This window comes from Sinocyclocheilus rhinocerous, unplaced genomic scaffold (assembly GCF_001515625.1).
Source record: "Sinocyclocheilus rhinocerous isolate Xijiao unplaced genomic scaffold, SAMN03320098_v1.1 scaffold2561, whole genome shotgun sequence".
Classification (NCBI taxonomy): Eukaryota; Metazoa; Chordata; class Actinopteri; order Cypriniformes; family Cyprinidae; genus Sinocyclocheilus; species Sinocyclocheilus rhinocerous.
The window spans coordinates 44,477-50,367 of NW_015660886.1; the positions used below are offsets into that span (position 1 = coordinate 44,477).

General features: G+C 40.6%; 1 protein-coding gene across 1 annotated transcript in view; it reads left to right on the plus strand.

The window, feature by feature from the left end:
• Positions 1-5,891, plus strand: part of LOC107725790 (gastrula zinc finger protein XlCGF52.1-like) — a 187,823-nt gene that overhangs the window by 24,190 nt on the left and 157,742 nt on the right. The gene's annotated exons all lie outside the window — the stretch shown is intronic.

Genomic DNA, 5,891 nt, shown 5'->3' on the forward strand with positions numbered 1-5,891 from the left:
AATTGGATGAGTTTTTGGGGCAGACCTGACCTGTTGAAAAGAGATGGTCTTCATCCCTTCTGGGGTGTTGCCGCTCTTCTCTCTAGAAATATGGCACATAATCTTGACTAACTGGGGCCCAGGTCAGGAAGCAGACAGACTGGCTAAACCAACCGTCTGCTAGCCGCCTCACGTCACAGAAATCAGTTAATTCTCAGCACATAGAGACTCTTTCACCTAGATATCACACTATAGAGACTGTGTCTGTTCCCCGAACTAGAAAATACAAAAAACCTCCAAACCAATTTAAGAGTTTTTGGAAACTAAGATGGCGCCTGTGAGTGTGGCATGCCGTCTATCGCTCCTTACTACGTCCTGTATTTGGTTGGCTTTATGTGCTCTCATATTTGCTGCAGCCTGGAATTGAACTGCTGGTTCGTCTGGTCAGAGGAGAACTGGCCCCCGACTGAGCCTGGTTTCTCCCAAGGTTTTTTCTCCATTCTGTCACTGATGGAGGTTTGGTTCCTCTGGCTTGCTTAGTTGGGGACACTTAATTTCCAGCGATATCGTTGACTTGATTGCACAGATGCTATTTAAACTGAACTGAACTGGACGATTTGGTTGGCTTTATGTGCTCTCATACCCTCCAACTATGCTGAGTCTTTTGTTTATGATCGTCAGACACTCCTGGACATTCGCAATTGCTGCGTAGATGTCTACATAACACACGATGTACTTGTTTCATTCTTATTCCAATCTGACTTTGCTGCAGCCTGGAATTGAACTGCTGGTTCGTCTGGCCAGAGGAGAACTGGCCCCCGACTGAGCCTGGTTTCTCCCAAGGTTTTTTCTCCATTCTGTCACTGATGGAGGTTTGGTTCCTCTGGCTTGCTTAGTTGGGGACACTTAATTTCCAGCGATATCGTTGACTTGATTGCACAGATGCTATTTAAACTGAACTGAACTGGACGAAGACATCACTAAATTCAATGATGAACTCCCTTTAACTGAACATTGAGTGTTTACTTTTGTCCTTTTGCATTGCTACTCACTATTTCCCTGTTTAATACTGTAAAGCTGCTTTGACACAATCTGTATTGTAAAAAGCGCTATATAAATATAAGTGACTGACTTAATACGATATAAAAGTTTACACTTTAACACTATGAATGTTAGAGTCTAAGAATCCTTAGATCAGTGTTTACTGTGAAACACACTGTTTGTGAATATTTGCTCAAAAGTAAATGTTTATAATGTGCTTAAAAATTATTTTGTTTTTCAGATATAACATGCCATTGTTGTACTGTATGATAGTATCGTATTGGCCCGAATATAAGACGACCCTGATTATAAGACGACCCCCTTGTTTATGATGAGAGAATTTGCGTGAGAGCTGAATTCAGTCGGTGAGCGCTTGCAGTGAACATAAAACTGAATGCCTCTTATTTGCCATTGCATTCATAAGCTCAACAGACTCGTGTGTGATTGGTTATGATGCGCAACACTCTAAAACGCATTAAAAAATCATGGTGCAACATTGAGATCTAATTTTCAAAGCAGATCTAAATTTAATGCTACGGAAATTTTCATTTCATTTTCATTTCATTCGCGACAGCCGTAATGGATGTAGTTTAACTGTACAGCTGCATATACTGTGTTGCAAATAACACAAAATGTCTTGTGAACAAATGTATGCATAAGCGTTGTTTTCTCCAAAATACAATCTTGTACATACTTGCTGCTCACATACTATTGTAGAGCAGTTTGTGCTGAATACAGTGTAATCAGACTTTAGCCATTAAAGGCACAATATGTACGTTTTCGCCACTAGAGGTCACATTAATTTCTCTGTATTTACAAATCCTTCGGAACTTTTGGGATAGCATAAGTATACAACTGCATGAAATATATCACACTGTGTGCACTGTACGAAAATCTTACATATTGTGCCTTTAATATGTTTATAAGAAACTGAAAAAGCACAAATGTCAAAAGGGCATGTCAAAACTTCTCTTCTCTTCTCTCTCGGACCCCAGAGGGTTAACATAATTAGTTTTACATTTTTTTATAAAACGGAGAGTTCCGGTGCTTTATTCTGATTGGCTGAGCCACGTTTGAAGCTGTTGTAAATTACTCTACAAACATACACCTTTGTTTACGTTTGTGTGTTGCTCGGCAACCACTTTGTTGCAACCACAACTGGAAAGCGAGCAAAGAACATTTACATTGTCAAAGAACATTATGACTGACTTATGTCTAGTGCGAGTTTAAGGACTTAAAAAACTCCCCTTATAATCAGTAAAGCTGTCTGTACACGGTTTTATGAATGAATCTCTTACATCATACGTACATCTGCACTTTGTTGTCTATGATGAGAGAATTTGCGTGAGAGCTGAATTCAGTCGGTGAGCGCTTGCAGTGAACATAAAACTGAATGCCTCTTATTTGCCATTGCATTCATAAGCTCAACAGACTCGTGTGTGATTGGTTATGATGCGCAACACTCTAAAACGCATAAAAAAATCATGGTGCAACATTGAGATCTAATTTTCAAAGCAGATCTAAATTTAATGCTACGGAAATGTTCAATTCATTTTAATTTCATTTGCGACAGCCGTAATGGATGTAGTTTAACTGTACAGCTGCATTTTTGTCCATGTGTTGCCATAGTTTCTACAAGTGGAAACTGAGGATAGTGTGGATATTACGTCATTGATAGGCAACAATGACCAGGGACGAGTCATTATTTAAAATGTTAATTTCTCTGTATTTACAAATCCTTCGGAACTTTTGGGATAGCATAAGTATACAACTGCATGAAATATATCACACTGTGTGCACTGTACGAAAATCTTACATTATAAAAGTACTAAGCCCTGTGATGCCGTGGTTTCACTGGCACTGTAAACCACGGCTTCTTGGGGCTTATTGCTTTAGTATGCTGCATCTGTGTAGACCACCATCAGACTGCAGAACACAGCTCCAATCTTCCAATTATCTAAAAATAATAAATGGTTTCTTTAGTGGTACACAACCTCTGAATCCAGCCTCTTGCAGCCGATTACGTACAGTTAAAGATCAAATTGCAAGTTCGTAAAAATGGTATAGTTTTGCAGGTCTTTAGAAGCTGTTTTGAGGTGGTCCCACAAAACACAATTTTCCTAGTTAGGTCATCATTTTTGGCCACTACGTTATGTTAATAAGCTTAGTTATAACTCTGTAGAGATGTCTGTAGGTATACCTTTTGGGCATTCCTCATAGATTGACCCTTTTTCCTCTCTATGTTTTTCCTTTCCTCAGGCAATGCCCCAGTTTTGGCTGTGCGAGTTGGTCATTGACACACCTCATCTGAGTGCTGCCCTGTTGGGTTAAGTTGTGGCTGTTTGAATGCAGAAAGGATAAGTGATCCAGAGACCCTGCAGCTGTGTGCTTAGAAGAGTCAGGGGGTTGGCCTTGCCACTGGTTCCCACATGGGTGACCCTATTTCTGCAGGCCCCCACTCTGCAGGCCCTATTATAACTCCTAGCATTGGTAGTACGCTTAACCACCTTTCCTCTTCCATCTCTTTCTTTGTTAACTCTGTTGTGTAGTACAAAGAGACCAAACAAAAAGTAAAAAAGTTGATGACCCAGGTAGCTTAAGTCATTAATTAACAATCATCGCGTGCACGACGCGTACATCCTATATTATCCGCCGGAACAGCTTGCATGTATGACAGTCAGCAGAAGTGAGAAAAAAAAGTATTTATAACAACGCTGGCGTGGTTGTCTGCTGCTACTCTCCGGTCTGCTCTCTGGTGATCCCTGTTTTAATATTTTGTCTCAGCTTGTTTTACCGCCCTGGACTGGACGATTTGGATTGAAACCATCTGATCTCTGTGAGTTTTGACATCTTTGATTGGATGTTTAGCCTACCCCACTATCTTCTTTCCTGCTCGTCACTGAACGTTCGTGAGCCTTCGATCCCTCAATTACCCCCTGTTTTGCTGTATATCGACCCGTGGGTAAGTCTCCACTTTCTCGCTGGTCTGTTACCTGCTTTTATTTTTCGGGTTTTAAAGGTCTGGGGCATTTCTTTCCAGTTTGCTCCTTTCCTACCCAATTAGTTTTCTGGGTGTTTTTTTGTGGTGTTCAGGCTAACGTGTTCTCTAAAATGGTCGTGTGGGAGACGAGGTTGAAAGAATGATGCGCTGTTTTTGGCTGAATGTTTTTGCCCTGCTTGCCGGTTTTTACAGATTTTTTGTAGTGCATGGCATGTCAGTCTCACCTGTACCTTTGTCCGTCATAATACGTTTTCTACAATGGCTCCATGCTACTCATCTGAGGAGCTTCTTCATTTGAACCTGCCATCACCTTTACAAGCTGGAATTTACAAAACTTGTGTTGAGTTGTGGATTGCTCTTCATCCACGCTATACTTATCGAAGCTTATGTCCAACTGTCAATTTCTCTCACACCTCTGCTGACAACCTCATACCCTCTTTTTGGTGTTCCTCTTGTGTTTCTCGTGCTAGTTCTGGTGCTGGAACTGGAGTTAACTTCTGTAACCTAAGACCTCTGGAATATTCTTCAACCCGTTCACCGTCTACTCACACGTCAGAACTGGCTCAGTTCTCGGACTGCCCGGTCAAATTTGCAGTAATAAATGCTAGATCCCTGTCTAACAAATCTTTTATTTTGCATTACTTTTTAACTTTTCTTATTTGTAACAGAGACTTGGCTCAGCCCTGGTGACTATTCAGCTCTTAAAGAACTTGCTCCTCCAGACTGCCTGTTTTTTTAATTCTCCAAGAACCGTTGCCGTGGAGGTGGATTAGCGACAATTTTCAAGAACTCTATTAAGTGCATTCTTCTGCCTGATGAAAACTTTCTAAGCTTTGAGGTGCAGATCTTAAAGTTTGATCTCCCTACCCCCTTGCTCTGTGCCCTGGCATACAGACCACCTAATTTTAATAAGGATTTCATTCAAGAATTTTCTAACCTTCTGGCCTCCCTGATGCCACATTATGACAGTATTCTGGTCCTGGGTGACTTTAATATTCATGTCTGCTGCCAGTCTAAAACTTTGGTCAAAGAGTTTTTATGTCTCATGGACTCTCTTAATTTTGAACAGTTTGTTTCTGGTTCCACACACCAGAAGGGTCACACCCTGGACTTGGTGTTCTCACTTGGTTTTTCAGTGACTAACCTTGAAAGTTTTGACACTGTTATCTCTGATCATTATCCAGTGGTTTTTGACTCTTTGTTAGCTGGTACTCACTCCAGGTAAGGTTAGGGTTAGGGCTAGGGTTTTGAGAACGCAGCGGACGTGGAGGACTATAATGCAATAAGAGCTTAGGTCGCAATTTAGATATATTTTTTGAGATGGAAAAATGAAGTTTTACAAATGCTAGAAACGTGGCTTTCGAAGGAAAAATTGCTATCAAATAGCACACCTAGGTTCCTAATTGATGACGAGGAATTGACAGAGCAGCCATCAAGTGTTAGACAGTGTTCTAGGTTATTACATGCGGAGGTTTTAGGTCCTATAATTAACACCTCTGTTTTTTCAGAATTTAGCAGCAAGAAATTACTCGTCATGCAGTTTTTTATATCGACTATGCATTCAGTTAATTTTTCAAATTGGTATGTTTCGCCGGGCCGCGAAGAAATATATAGCTGAGTATCATCAGCATAACAGTGAAAGCTAACACAGTGTTTCCTGATGATATCTCCCAAGGGTCTCATAAAGTCATTACTACTGTGCTGTTGGGAAATGTCAACGCCTGTTGGTGCTTTATTTTTCATTAATTTAGCCACTGTATTGAATAAATACCTGGGGTTATGTTTGTTTTCTTCTAAAAGAGACGAAAAGTAATCAGATCTAGCAGTTTTTAATGCTTTTCTGTAGGATAGGGTACTTTCCCGCCAAGCA